This window comes from Orbicella faveolata, unplaced genomic scaffold (genome assembly GCF_042242905.1).
Source record: "Orbicella faveolata isolate gen_17 unplaced genomic scaffold, um_ofav_v1 contig_24, whole genome shotgun sequence".
NCBI classification, from domain to species: domain Eukaryota; kingdom Metazoa; phylum Cnidaria; class Anthozoa; order Scleractinia; family Merulinidae; genus Orbicella; species Orbicella faveolata.
Genome location: NW_028301552.1, coordinates 19,407,721 through 19,423,891, shown reverse-complemented (window position 1 = coordinate 19,423,891; position 16,171 = coordinate 19,407,721). Strand labels below are relative to the sequence as shown.

Genomic DNA, 16,171 nt, shown 5'->3' with positions numbered 1-16,171 from the left:
TTTTTGAGTCGATTGAGTTAGGTACTACCCTACTTCTCAGAGTATCGGAAATGTTATTTTTGTGGCTTGAGCGGCTAACACTAGATGAAATTATTCAGTTTTAACGGTAAAAAAATTCCTACGCTCTCAACAATCACTCGATCGGCTCAAAAACGCTGGTACACCTAGAAACGGGGTTTCTCCATCTACAGTACACGTTTTGTCTCCAAATGTGAAATCAGAACGGAAACATAAAGAAAAACGTATGTTTTACAGCTTTACTTCTTTGTAAATTCGCACGGATCACCCATAATGCCCCTTAAAGCGTGAAGGTGTCCGATACTCATTAAGAGATTTCTCTTTTTCTGTACGTGGGAAAAAATTAATTTTCCGGGAAAATGCCACTAAAATGCTCAAATAATGCCTAATGCTCACTAAAATGCTCGAAAAAATGCAACATAATGTACAAAAGCTTAACTGCAGCCTAATTCTGAAGCCATGTTTTCTTTACTTTATTTGACGTTTTAGATTTTCCAAGTCGATAGCAGTACAGTCACAGTTCCTTCAGTTTGGATTTTAATTTGCTCCAGTCGTCTTTGGTACTTCACATATCCACCGCAGAATTCTTCATTCACTGTTAACACCAAAATCAAGATCCTTTGCATAAATGGGGCCAAACTTTGAATAACAATACCTTTCACATCCTTAGCCTCGTAAAAATGTTGTCAGACGAAGGATTTGCACATGATTGTGAGGCTTAGAATGTATAAATTAATTAAATTTAGCCGCTATTTATGCAAAGGGTCTATACGCTTGGACTGAACTCATTATTTCAGTCTTACAGCGGATAAATAACCACACTTAAAAATAAATAAATAAATAAATAAAAAATAAAACGGCGGACGCACAGAGTTTTAATTTCATGTTCAAGCTCAGTGACACAATGTAGTTAAAGTTCTACTCGAGCAAGGAAGTTCTACAACTAAAATTGTCAACCAATTTAACTGCTCTCGTATTAATAGTGCTGGGTTCTGTTAGAAGGTTTGTTGAAGCATAACTTAATATGTGGATTGATCAGCAACATCAAAATCGTCATTTAATTTCACAACGATGTCGGTGGGTGCCCGAACGCTGTAGCCAGTTCTCCAAGAGTCACTCGAAATGCGTTTACTAGAACAAAAGAAGAGAACTCAGTGGCGGATCTAGGGGAGGGGCCCAGGGGACCCACTCTCCCCTTATTTTAGGTGAAAGAAAAAAAAGAAATCACAGAAGGAAGAAAAAGCCGGCAGGGCAAGCAGAACAACCGCTCCCCCCCCTCCCCCGAATTAGCTCAAGGTCTGGATCCGCCACTGAATCTTAAATAGTCAAGTAATGATGCAAACACTGCTCCCAGCCCATTAGAAAGTATAATACGTGTCTCCTGATCATTTGATCTTATCACTAAGATCAATAAGACTGCAATCGTCGCTTTAGACTGAGTGGCTAGTCGCCTAAGCTCTTTTGCATCGTAATAATTTATATAGTATGGGTCCATTCTTTACTCAACGACTGCCTTAATAACAACAACGAACTGGAATTCTGGAAATCTGAAAATTAAAAGCTTTTAAAACTAGAATCAAATTTAGTTAGCTTAACAGCATCACCTGGGAATGTGAAAAGCATTCTGTCAGCTTCATAGCTGTACCTTTTGAAAAAATTATGTCAAGGGTACCAAGATGAAATTATAATGGTCAGATGATGATACCAAGGTAATAACTTTAGAAAAAGTCCATACATGACAAGTGCATGGGGATTGCAAAAACGTGGCACGCAGAGAGACATATATTCCCATAGCTTAATCAAACGGTAATGCACTATCACAACCCAAGTGACAAAACTTAATTCTTAAAATCCTTACACAGATCAAAGCATATTATGAAAACAGCAGGAAGAATAATTAGGCAGCATTTGTTTGATTATTGACAAACTGAGTTGCTATACAGTTCTCCTGGCAAAATAGCCACCGTCCATATTTAAGCTGAACGTCTATAAACGATGTTTCTTTCACAATGAACGTCGTAGCTAATCTAGAAATAAGGTTCCTTAAAGGTGAATAAACACTGTTAACGACTTTATTCAGCTTCACGCTTTTTGATAACGTCTTATCAGCAAAGTTAACATGAATTATCAAAGGAAATTGTCTTACACATCAATTAGTTGTGATACATAACAAAGTGGAAAGTATTTCTCACAAATCTAGAATCATAAGTCTATTACTTCTCATAAATCTAGTACAGTACTAGTACCTCTTAAATCAAGCTTTAGAAGAAAATTGCAGAGCCTTTTTGTATATAAACTATTGTCTCTGCCATACATGTAGTTCAAACACATGATTCACCATGTCCAGAATGGTAATCTCAACCAGAAAGCTTCCGACATCGTTATTTAAGACTCGCGGTATTCGTGAAAAGGTGAGTCACTGGCGAGCAGAAGAGACCAGCCTTGGAATGGCTGCACCGACACCTCCTTGCCCTCGTCAGTGTGGATAGTGAAGCCCAGCATTCCTGCCACAACTGCGGCAGTGTCCGTCATCCCAGACGGGTGTTTGAGGTGGATTGGCACACTTACCAGGTCACTTGTCATTCCATCGATATCCATGACATGTTTTTTTCCCTTCAAAAACTCAGTGATCCATCCTCTGTAACGGTACTGGCCAGGGACATACATGCCACATGCTTACCTGTTCTCGAAGCCCATAATATGACTCCACCATTCGCTGACCGAGCTACCCTTGTAAGTAGCCAGAAGGTTGCTAAACACGTTTTCCACTACATCCCACCATGCTGATGGCAAATCAAGGTCGTTCTCTATGGGTTCCAGCAGTGTCCGAAGTACCTTCAGTTTGGATTTTAATTTGCTCCATTCGTTTTCAGTACCTAGCATCTCTATTGCAGGAATTCCACACGCCGGCTTCAAACCAAAGCGGAAATACTCTTGGAGGGAAGTCATCATTGTGATCTGCGAAACAATCTTCTGCACGCCAGTAGTGGTGCTAAAATCTGCAGTCATTCCTCCCACGAACTCAGGCACTTTGATGTTCTCTTGTACACCCTTCGATATTTGATCGAAAAACCAGCTGTAGTCGACAGTATAAATGTTTTTATCGGACACTTCTACCTCGATGGTTTTCTTTCCTTTGTGATCAACGAACATCTCACGAACGGACTCTTTCTTGGCGTTTTTGTCGATGGCAGAGGCGACTCGTTTAATAACACAGAACCACCAGTCATCTGGAGAGGTTCGAAGTTTCCAGTGGTTATCGTATGCCGTCAGAACGGCGGCAAACAAACCACAATTTCCGATGGAATAAATTGTCTCTTCGGATCCTACAGGAGTAACTACTTGTTTGGAGACAGGGAGTATTGGAGGTTTCTTCACTTTAGCGCTGTTCTGCTTCCTCAGCTCATCAATGTGAAACTTGGTACCAAAGACGTATTTGTCAATCAATTGCTTTGCCTGGCTTAGCAAAAGCTTGCTGTCGTCGACCTTAGATGGAACTAGGCTGCCATCAAGGGATATGCATTTGATATCTAATCCATGTTCAAGTTGAGTACTTATGACAGACGACTTGAAACGGTCGTTTTCCATTCTGCACGCGCCGAAATTGACGAAAAAGATCAATTCTTTGGCGGACAAATAAGCACACTTTAACAAGTATCGGCGGGTATGCAAATGTTATGATTTAGTGTGCTCGCTTTCTTGAATGATGGTCAATGAACTTTTCAAAAGTACTAAAATTATCAACCAATCTTGACTGTTTTAGAAAAATGAAAAGTTCTGAGCTCCAATGACCTTGAACAGGCCTTAAAACTTCCTGTTTACAGTCTTATGTCGCCTCAATTGCAAAACATTGTTTAAATTGTAAGACACTGAATGATAACACAAGATAAATGTCGGCATCAATCGCTTTGCGGTAGTCGCAAGCTATTCTAAAACCTTTAATAGTAGTTTTGCGACATTGAAAAAAATCATATCCGCCCTGGCACTGAGGATGTGTAAACATAAAATCAGATCACTCAAATTGACACTAAGCCCGTTAAAACTAGATGTTTATTGAAGTATAACTGCATGTACGAACCCGCAAGAACAAAACCGTCTATTTTTGAGACGAGATTTTAAGCGTGGAATTGGAAGTCGTCCTAGATCTTCCTTATGGAAATGTAGTTCAAGAGAAATGAAGCGATTGTCGATTAAAGACATGAAGAGGTTTTTTAGCAAACGCCTGAATAAAAACTAACTTGTTATCTTTTGATCGAAACCAGAGTCCCAGTGAGGTCAACAGTATTGTTTCGGTTTGTGAAAACTAACACAGCAGTTAACAGCGTTAAGAGCTGCGGTCGTCAAAAACGTTATGCCGAGCGGAGTAAGAGCAGGTATAAGAGTTTAGTGAGGAGACCTGACGGGCAGAGACCGAGGAGACAAGAGGAAGATTCAACCAGCTGTGATTCCTATCTGATATATTTAATCATGAAACTTTAGAAGAACGAATTCATGAGGAAACACGTAGCCACAGTGAAATGGAAGAATTGGGCATTAAAAGGCTTTATTATATGGCTAGTCCCGTGAGCGGGCAAGATGAATCGAATCGTGCGCTGTGGTTGGCTACCCAAGGGGGCAAGATGGCGCTATCTTGCCCGCTCGGGATTACCCGCTGTGTTCCGCAAGGAAATGATGTTCTTTTTCCATGTAATATAGACTACGAGTAGTCCCTCTTTCGCTTATTCCGTCGTGCGTGACGGGAAAGAAAACCGCGAGAAAAAAATGGCCGCGCGAAATCCTGGGGCGAGGAGCGCGCGAAAGGAAAAATCAATTGGCGGTGAAAGGGAAAACTCTTGGGCTTAGGAACACCGCGGTAAAACGCACTGCGCATGAGCACAAATTTGAGCTTCCGGTAAATTACGCATTTCCGGTTACGTATTAAAATCCAATGTAAACAAGATAAAATCCCGTACCGCGAAGTTTGAAAACAAAAAGTAAGAGTTAACAAAAGAAAGTAGGGAAAAGGTTTGTCTCGTTGAAAAGTTTATTTTTCATTTAAGTTTCAAGCGCTTGCACCCAGGGGTTTGGTGTTTGCACCAACAACAAAATATGAGAGAATTTCGGGCGCGTTCGCGCTCGACAAGAGCAATTTTTTTTTTGAGTAGTTCTCCTTGTAGCGTTGGTTTGGTTGTGCGGTTCCTTCGCAGAAAAATGTGAGAAAGCCAACAAAAGCAGCCGTAAATGTGCCGGCAAAAAATATTTTCTGTCTGAAGATTTAACCAGAGCTGCCGAACTCAAGTGGGCTCAACAGTTTGCCGTGTTCACTGGGACGAAATACGGACGAGCAACAACAGATGTTCGGTTCCTAGAGAAAACCATTCGCAAGGCGTCAGGAAACAGCGGATTTCTGCGAAACTTTTTGCAGCCCTGGATGCCATAGGAGCAACATGTCATAGGTACAAGCCAGGTGCAAGGTGGTGCTACAAATGCTGTCCCAGAGTGAACGAAGAAACAAGGTTTACCTCGCATCCTGACTAGAAGCCGCCGGTGTTAGAGCTACTGGCAGGTCAGTCAATTAGACATCGGTTAATTATAATTGACACGCAGGTTCGCACTGCCTTGGATTGCTGCAAGGATTTTCGGAATCTCCTTACTAGCAAATTAAATGAAATTAAGGAAAAGGAAAGCATACTCTTTCAAAGATTTTTGTTGCAACAATAAACAAGTTGTTGGTATCAAATTTTGTAAAATTTGGGGCAAAATAGACATGATACCAAAAAAAAAATTCATTTTAAATTTAATTATATTTCGTGTTAAATGATCCAAGTCTTATGCATGTATGGTTCTCCACTAAGATGGAAATAAACAGACCTCAGATGACAAACTTCAAAAGGTACCTACAAAAAGCCACCACAGGCGGTTCAGTCTAAAATTGGTATATTTTGAAAAGAAAAAGGTAGCACAAGTTGGGAAATATTATTTTGAAAAATTAATTGCCAAACGAATTTAAAGAAAAATAATAATTTTAAAGACAGCAAAACAAGAACTTTATGCTACTTGACAAACTTATTTTTCCTAAGACCAAACCCATAAAATTGCACCAATAATATTGTCTAAAATTAATGTCAGTTTCACATATACTTATTGAAATTCAGTAGTACTGCATTGTTGTCTCCACACTGAGGATTCAGTCAGAGGGGTGTCCAGGAACCCTATGGGCACCCACTTCATGAAAAATTTCACTAAAAATTCACCTACTCCATTTTTCATTAGTGGGGGGATATGCTTTTTGGTCATCCATTTTCAGTATCTGGATACACACAAACTCATCACTAATATGTTTATTTCTTATTTTTTTTTTAAATTTTTTATTTAGATCTTGCAATTTATCAATTTTAAGACTACACAAGAACTTAAAGCAGCAACACTGCAGTAGTGAAGGCCTCCAAAAAGTTCAGAACCATTTCCAATTGCTGTTCTAAAGACTTAAATTTCTAGAAGAGGCTTGTGGAATAGACCTGCAGTACCCAAAAAGCAAGCAAACGTCCACTGCAGAAATACAAACATCATTTGGGGTGGTAAAAATAAATTGCTATGGTGAAGTTACAGTGGATAAAACAGTTTGTAACAGGATGACAACAGCAATCCATGACTTAGCTCAATTATCAGGTTAGTATCACTTACCTGAAATGTAAAGATACAAGACGTACAAGATACAAGTATTTTGAAGGATAATTGTTTGACATCATGATAATCCATGGCACACTATAATAACACCATCTGACCAAAACTCATTCAAACAGATTATCATTATTTACATGTATTGACAATATCATAAATTTCATCATTCAGTTGAAGTCATAAGCACTAATGAGAAGGATTTAGAGGACTTCTCAATTATTATGGCAATGATTTGGAAGAGTTATCTGAGGAGTCTCTTGGCCAAGAAAAAATGTTGTGTCAGAGTTGCCACAAACTATTCAAGTCTCATCCTTTTAATGATTTGGAAAACCGATAATTATTTTGGTTTGAATATTGACTAGTGACTTAGGTAACAATCAAAATAACTTAATGCTGTTTAGGTGACCTTGGTATTAATTTCAGAAAATTCATTTGACCAGCTGATCGGAAAATTTTAGATATCCTTGCAACATCATTATGAAAGCAGTGATGCCGTGCCACTGTATGCTCCTGGACAGATGAAAGAGTTTGCTGACAAAACTGCACCTGGTCTTTTCAATGTCATTTTGCAGTCTATTCTCTGGGAAGATCCAAGATTGAGTGAAGAACACCGTGTATTAGAGGAAAAAAGAACTCTTGTTTTGTTGTGTACAATAGCATATTTCAGGTACTTTGCCCTGTTTTATTCTCATTTGTGTTTAAAATACAGGTCTCCTGGGAAGACCATAAGGCCACTCAGTTTAAAAAGTCTGTTTAATTAATTATTGCATGTTTCTTAACTAGGACAGCAGACACAGCTTTACCCCAACATAAATGTCAGTTCTATTATATAATGAAGTAAAATTACTAGATGTTTTACCTTTCTTCACATTTAACCCCTTGAAAGGTAAGGACATAAAAGTAGTTCCAGTGAACTAACTTGCAATAATGCCATTCTTTTTACAGATCCCAGAAAACAAATACACTTCAAAGAGAAAAGGGATTATTTATCCAGCAACATGGGGCATCCTGAGATGTTATCAATTCTGGAAGAATTTGAAGTTTCAGCACAAGCCGAAGGGATATGGATGGTCAAAAAAGCAGGCTCTTCAGGCAGCAGCCAATGTTTGTAAACCTTCAGATTTCAAATGTACTTCAAGTGAGTTTAAAGTACGGTAGTTTAAAATCTGAAAGCTATAACTTTAAAATACTGTGAATTAAAAACTTGTCCAGTTAGTTGAACAGTCTTTTTGTGTACATATGCACGGATAGGCTAGCAAAACAGTGGTGCATAAAGGAAACATGTTATTGTAACATAGAAAATCATTTAACTCACTGAAATGATTTTACATTTTAATAAATTTATTGTTTCAAATGAGTGAGTTACTACACAGTTCTGTAATGGTGTTCTGCCTCTTATTACTGGCAATGTACAACGTGAAGACTCCTTTGACCTATCCATCCTGAATGAAAATCCAATGGTACCTCAAAGTTCTCTGGCATTTTATTTAGAGTGGCTCACCAAAGAAGGCAGTCTTGCTGCTGTTGTAATCATGAAATTCTGAAAGTAAAATTGAAATTTATTTCTAAACCGAAAATTTGTATTTTCATGCAGGCGCTTGACTATTACATGTAGCTTAAGTTTTAAGTGAGCTTCTCATGATCAGCTCAACAAGTTGAAATCGTGAGATCACTTCCATTATGAAATTCGTAGTATTACAAGCTAAATAAAATCGATAAACAACGAATAGACTTACGAACCTTCTCTGTCACCATGAAAAAAATTTTCAACGGATATAATCTTGTAGCAGTCCAAGCAACAAATTGAAAAAAAAAAAAAAAACAAAAAAAAAAAAACAGGCATAAATAAGAACCCCAACTTCAGATATTTTTAAATTATTCGATCCCTCTTTTTAACTATTATTGTACACTATTTTTAGTATTATTACGATTGTATTGTAAATTTCTGTTTTCCTTATCTAGACTTAGTAGTAGTAGGTCCACATCAGCTGTACAGTTGCATAGTTTTAAAACCTAGTTATCAAATGTATGTATGTATGTACAACACGAACTGACAAAAGGCTTACTAATCAGTAATGACGGCCACTGCGGAGCATTTCGTAAAGGGTCCAACGAACATTTCCAGGACCAGTAATTGCAACAAGTTATTGTCTACATACCTTTTTTGTATTTGCGGTCCTTTCTTCTTTCATCTGTGGCTGCTGATTCACAACAAGAAGCATTAATCTGAACCACCGAACAACACGGGCAAACCGGAAATGCTAAACTTGACGCATGCGCATACGTTTTGCCGCGGTGTTGGGCTTAGGCGGTAATCCCTCCTTTCGCGCGCTCCTCGCCTCCAGGATTTCGCGCGGCCATTTTTTTCTCGCGGTTTTCTTTCGCGTCACGCACGACGGACTAAGCGAAAGAGGGACTACTCGTAGTCTACATGTAGTAAATCTTTTATTGATCAAGCTTGTTGTGGCTGGATAGTGCCCCCTCCCCCTTTAATACGCTAAAAAGAACGAGGCCAAGATCCAGCCATCTTGAAAGAACAAGCTCCGTCAATAATCCATGCATACTTGTTATAAAGCTACAGAGATGTGTTGTCTTATCTATTCTTAAAATTAAGAATACTTAAGTCTTTCATTGCTGGTGTCCTTTTTGTTATTCATGACACCAAACGTTTTTCTTTCGTATTCCCGACTTAATTGAGTAATTTTTTGGACTAGAGTATTTTGAGAGCGGGAAACTTTCTCAGAAATACTATTTCTTTGCGAAAACAGTTCGATTCTCTTCCTCTTTTCTTTCCTTTCCTGACCTTTTTGTTTCTTTTCGAAACCGCTGAGATCGACTTGGAGATCGTTCTAATTACTACTTCAAATAATTATGCGAATACTGTTTTATTAACATCTTTACAAATCATTGTTTCAGTTTAACTATTACGTTAAGTCAGTAGGTTAAATCAATTTAAAATATCCACAACTTATTATTCCCCATGTGCTTGCAATCAATTTGGTACGGTGATTGAAAAGATGGGAGTCGTGTGTTCATTTTACATGGAAACTTGCATATATGTTGGTTATAGTTTCCCTGGATACAAACCCATCCACAAACCCTTACGAAAACAATCAGTGTAAGCCATGAAAATAGTGTTATAGCTTCAAATGTGCAAAAATAAATACGATAGTTTTGTTTGGTTGAGAAAATAAAGTTAAGACATGCGTTCCAGAAAGTGCCGAAACTAGATCAATCAGTTTTGAAATTTTATAATCTTGTTGCAATCAAAGCGAAATCAATTCTACTAAATGATTTTAGATCCTTGCTGGAATATCAAAACAAAATGAAATGATAATTCTAAACGTCTAATGTAACGTCCGTGAGAATTATACAGTAAGCTCACACGATGCATGGTTATATTGGACTTTTTTTTTAATTGGACGATATTTTGTCAAGGTGATTACTCGTTTGGTCATCCAAACGTATGAGTCAATTTAAAGTTGTGCAAATTTAAATGTAGGAAGGTCTTGAAAATTAAATATTTTGCCACCTTACATTTTAATACCAGAGTTCCAGAATTGCAACTTTGATATCAAGTTGTTAATCAAATGTTACTCTTCAACTACACGCTAAATAAAAGTGGCCAGGGTTTTTGGTGTGGTCCTCCCGCGATCCATGCCGCAAGCCGTGTTTACCATGAAAAAAAGAGATGCATGGTTTTCTTTTTTTATGCATGCATTTGGTTCTGTCTCTATAGTTAAGGTGCCCCGCTATTAACTAAGACTGGTTTTTGAAAAGCGGAAGACAATGAATTTTCCGCATCTGAACTACGAAACCTGTCTGTGTCCAAAGGCTCTAATATTCCATTTTGATGAAAAGTTAATTATTAATAATTAAGTTGTCTATTGTCTATGTGCATAGTTCAAACATATGATTCATCATGTTCAGAGTGGTGTTCATAGTGGTGTCGGAAGGCTTCCGACACCTTTATTCAGGATTATTCACGGTATTCGCGAAAAGGTGAGTCACTGGTGAGCAGAAGAGACCAACCTCGGAATGGCTGTACAGACACCTCCTTGTTCTCGTCCGTATGGAGAGTGAGGTCCAGCATTCCTGCCACAACTGCAGCAATATCCTCCGAGCCAAACGGTTGTTTGAGGTCGATTGGCACACTTGCTAGGCCACTTGTCATCTGATCGATATCCATGGCTTGTCTGTTGCCCCCTAAAACTAGGAGATCCAGTCTCTATAACGGTATTCGCCAGGGACGAAATACATACCTGATGCGTTCACATTCTCGTAGCTCATACCATATGACTCTACCATATGACTCATATGACTCTACCATTCGCTAACCACGATGCCTGATTAGTGCTTCTAATGATATGGAATACATTTTGTGTAGTGTGAAATCGCTGAACCGGATCATTTCTGGCATAGAACCAAGCATTGTTTCAAGAAAATAGTCTGGAAAACACAGAGTTAAGCTAAAGAAAAGCTATGAATGTTTTTAGATGTCTTTAAATTTTCTAAATATCTTACTTTCTAAATATTTCAGAATGTTCTAAATATCCCAATAAATATCCGGATATTTGTCAACAGGCCTACGACAATGCCGATCGGAGCCCTAGCGAAAAAGCGTTATTGAAGAGTTAAGAAAACCAGCCGCCTAACCTTAAAACGAACAAACGCTGATGATATGAATTACGATGGCAAAATGGCTTACTGCCTTAGACACGATCTCACCACCCAGTCATGTTTGTGATAAGATTACAAGAGGCACATTGAAAATCGCCCCGGTCCTCTGCGTTGAAATGTGGTTCAAAAGAAATGAAGCACATGCATGCCGGCTATAGTGGAGTTGTATCCATTATTTATCTGATGTCTGAATAAAACCCAGCTTGATATCTTTTGATTCTAAGATCAAATTTTTATACCGCTTAAATTTTGAGTTGTATCACATAGAATTCCATGGCCACGGCTTGCTAAATTGACCAGTTTCTGAGAGATTGAGAGATATAATAAATATTTAAAAAATTTGAATATCTCTGGGAAGAAAAGAGATATTTGGGAATAGTAAATTGTGTTTTTCTTTTCCTACAGACTACTACTTGTTTATGGTTTAAAATGGCTTAGACAGGAGAGGCGCTTATTTCATCATATTGCAGCACTATAATTGTCCTTTGCCAAAGCACAATTACCAATCAAAACATTGTAATCAAATTAATCGTGCAATCCAAAAGTCTAAGCCCAACCTTAACTCCTGGAAAGAATGTATTCAATTTAGAGACCTTGTATTGTAAACTAGACTGCTTAGATATCACAGTTTGTTCTCGCTACTACTCGTAGCGATTTCCATGTTACTGCCTGTTACCATCGCCACATTTGTACAACTCATTGTCCTTATTATATATTCTAATTATTCGTATCACCTACACGGCCTTTTATATAGCGCACAGAGGAACATTTTCTTTACATTTCCTGACGATGATGTAGATCAGTGAAAGCTTGGAATTAAAAGAATAACGGTAGCGCAAGGCCTCAGTCGAATCGTCTATTCAACACCCAACATGCTACTGAAGGACAACTTTAAAGGTATGCCATCTTGAGAGCTCTGCACTTGACACTTGAAATATCTCACATGACGAATGCTGTAAAACATGACCGCATTCTGGGAATGCCTCACCACATCTCACCTTCAACTGAGTTACTCGCAACGTTATTCTCGATGAACTCACATAAAATTCGGTACCGAAGTTGATTGAGAAGACGGGAGGTTATAATCCCACTCAAAAAACCTTACGAACATAAACAGCCTGAGTTGTTACCATCTAAGTAATCTTCAAGGCGAGATTTTCTATAGCTTCAAATGTACATAATACGATATTTCTGTTTGAATGAAATGAATGAATGAAGACTTTATTGAGTGTCAAGGGTATTTCGCTTTAAAAAAAATTAATTGGGTCCACTATTTACACATTAAAATAAGTCTTAGCTACATAAAATTAAAATTATTTACAATTTAATTCGGGAAAACCTTAATAAATGAGTAAATGTTAAATAAATGTTGCTCTTTCCTGAGACTGCCGAGATAAGATCAATCAGTTTTAAAATGTTGCAATCTTCTGGTAAACATAACGAAATCAATTTTACCAAGTGATTTTAGCTCCTAGCTGAAATATCAAAAAAAAAAAAAAATAATAAAATGATAGTTCTGCATGAACGTCTAATGTGACGTTAGCGGCAAGCTCACACGATACATAATGTTATCAGTCTGTAACGTTTCTAAAAGAAGAGACAATCAATGTTAATGTTAAATTTGATTACATTTAGGAGGGTCATGAAAATCAAATTTCTTGCCAAATTACATTTTAATACAGAGTTCCAGAATTGCAGCCTTGCCAAGTTGAGAATCATATATTATTCTTCAAATACACGTTAACTGAAAGTAGATATTTTTTGTGATCTCCTGGTGTTATTCAAATGAGAATTTTTTTCTTTGTGGCAAAAGGCTCCTGTACCTGCTGCAACAATAATATTTTGACTTGACGACAATCATGGAAACTGGCCAAAGTAGCTCACATACACTCTTTATTTTTTTGTAAGAATATTGCTTTTCCGGTCGAGGCTAAGTATTCTTATTTTTCTGTAGATTCTAGACTCAAAATATCCCTGTGAATAATTATTCTTAGATTATAGAGTATGACATTTTTGTTTTTGAATGTGTACGGTGTGTGGATGGTGTTAAAGTAATTATGGAGCCGGCCTGCAGGCATTTAAAGCCTGATATGACGTACATAACTTCTCACAGAAATGTTATTAGCACAGAACATACGGCTAGTGCTATTTTTGTTACTTTTGGGTAGTTTTGCCGTTAAAAAAAGGAAAAAATCTATAGGGTTTAGATAGAAACATATAATTGTGTTGTATCAGCACATTTTAGATACAAAATTATATTCTTTTCAAGATATCAGCCTCGGGCTTATTCTTAAAATATTTTTAAAATTTCACAAATTTCAGCCGCGATATTCTTATGAAACATATTCTTATAAAAACAAATATTATGCACATATATCTAAATAACATTGATAGTTCGTGTTAAATGCAAGATGGCCTCCACCAGTCTGATAGGCAAATGGCAAAATGTTAATATTTTGTCAGCATTTTTTGCTGCTGGTAATAAATATTTTGTTTTTGTCTGCACACTACACCCACGGAAATGACCGCCAACACGAATTGTTTAAAAACGTCAGAGCCACTTGTTATTCACAGTCTTATGCATATTTGGCGTCTTACAGTAGGTTTGCATTTTAGGCCGTAACGTTTGTAAACACCATCGGATTAAATGAGAAGACCAAAGCGACGGTTCGCATTGCTGATTTGCATCAAAGGTGAGCGATAAACTACTCTACAACTTACGTAGGCTATGTGAAGCAGTCTTTCGTGGTGTTTGCCCGCTAAAAATGTTCAACCAGCATTTACAGGTGTATGATAAATATAGAAAAAGCCTAAAGGATAATGTACAAAACGTTCAACTGTCGCTTTCGCATCTTGCTAGTATAAGTATATTCATCAGCACGGGAGGGGTTCAACAAAATCTGAAGAGGTGATTTCAGCGTTGTAAAGAAATTTTGCGACCAGGCCGTGTTGCTCGTTGGGCTGTATAGGGGAACTTGTGATTTAACTCGAATTTAACCGGTGGCGCTCTTCGTTTTGTAATACCCAAAATACATCGGTATCAGGTTCTCGACTGCCTTGTTTCGTGAGTTGAGGCCCTGTACTGGAAAATCAGTGGATTGATGGGACTTTTCCAGTATGCGGGCATGATGATCATGTTATATCAAATTATATGGTAATGTGCAATCACTTATATATATATTTACAGCTGCGTTTATTGATAATAAGATATGAGTAATAACTTAATGTGCACCAAGAGCCACTAAATTAAATGTACACATCTGTCTCTCTTCCTAACACTTGCCTTAATTTATATATATATAAACTGATAGCCACTTGTATCTTCCACCATCAAGTGCTCACCCCAAACACGTTTTCAAGGCTATCCCTTATGGCATAGCAACTAGGTTACAGAGAAACTGCTCTGAACAAGTATTTCTTGCCGAGAGAACAACTGAATATAAGGGTTATCTAGTCAATCAGGGTTATCCCACAAAACTAGTGGAAGATCAATTTTCTAAAGCCTTAACTACATCTAGAACTGACTTACTTAGAACTCGTGCCAAAGCTGAGAAGAAATTGTTTCCATTTGTAACAACATTTAATCCAAATTTACCTGATGTTGGTCGCATCATCAGAAAACACCTAGGCATTTTGGAATCCAACCCCAAATTAAAAGAATTTTTTCCGCCAAATTCCATCATAGCCTCTTTTCGAAGATCTAAAAACCTTAAGGAGTTGTTAGCGCCATCTCGTTATGGCTCTAACACTAAGGTTGAAGAGGTTGTTGAGGTTAAGGGTTGCTTTAAATGCAAAAGAACAAGATTTGATCTCTGTCGCAACTACTTTGTTGAATCAAATTCTTTCCAAAGTTTTCAAACAGGCAAGAGCTATAAGATACGATTGAAACTTTCCTGTGATTCAAAAAATGTCATTTATTTGGCTTCGTGTAAGAAATGTAACTTACAATACATTGGCTCTACAACAACAGATTTTAGAGTTAGATTTCGCAACCACAAGTCTGCTATGCTGACCAAGAAAAAGACTTGTGAGGTAGCGGTGCATTTCAACAGAACACCGCACGACTTAAACGACTTTTCTTTCCAGTGTATTGATCAAGTGCAGATAAATGCAAACAATACAAGTAACATCGAAAAGCTTTTAATCACTAAAGAGGCATATTGGAGTGCACAGTTGTTCTCTCTGGCACCTTTTGGCTTGAATAAACGTCAGGAATTCCACTCGAAAAAAAGAATAAACTACAATTAGCGCAAAAATAACTTGCAAATTTGGCGGTTATCTTAGTTCAGGTGTTCAAAGGCCCTGACCTTGGATCTTGTTAGCTTTGTTAGCGCTAGGTTTTCTCAGGGGCCCCCATCGGGGAATTTATTACATTATTGTTGTTTAAGGGCCCTGTTTAGGGCGCCTGTTGTGCCTTGCCGCGGCATAATTTCAAGGGCTTTGTTTGGGGATTTTGGGACCGCCTTTTTTGAACATTGAATATTTTACACGCGGGTCCCTTCACACTTTCGGCTGACTCGACGAATCATGTTACTTTTTTCATATTAATCTTATTTGTATTATATTCGATTATTTATTCTTATTTGGTTTGTGTCTTTTGAGTTTTGTACCGCATTGTCATAGTATCTCGCTTAGTAATCACCGATTGTTTATCATTGGTTAATTTTTTCGTTTTCATGTGTTACCACGCCCTGTTATGTAATCATCTTTGTAATATTATGTCATTTTTTATACTGTAAACTTATTTAAGGTCATTGTAATTTATTATTCACTTGCATTGCAACTGATGAAGGTCTTTGACCGAAACGTTTAT

General features: G+C 37.7%; 1 long non-coding RNA gene and 1 pseudogene across 1 annotated transcript; both read right to left on the bottom strand.

Annotated features, from left to right (window-relative positions):
- Positions 1–876: 876 nt before the first annotated feature.
- LOC149110781 (uncharacterized) lies at positions 877–3,738 on the bottom strand (annotated as a pseudogene).
- Positions 3,739–7,996: 4,258 nt separating this feature from the next.
- LOC149110780 (uncharacterized) lies at positions 7,997–8,513 on the bottom strand. The gene is made up of 2 exons (XR_016207770.1): positions 8,419–8,513; positions 7,997–8,218 (listed from the first exon to the last, which is right to left on the bottom strand). It is a non-coding gene; the product is annotated as an uncharacterized LOC149110780 (long non-coding RNA).
- Positions 8,514–16,171: the final 7,658 nt, after the last annotated feature.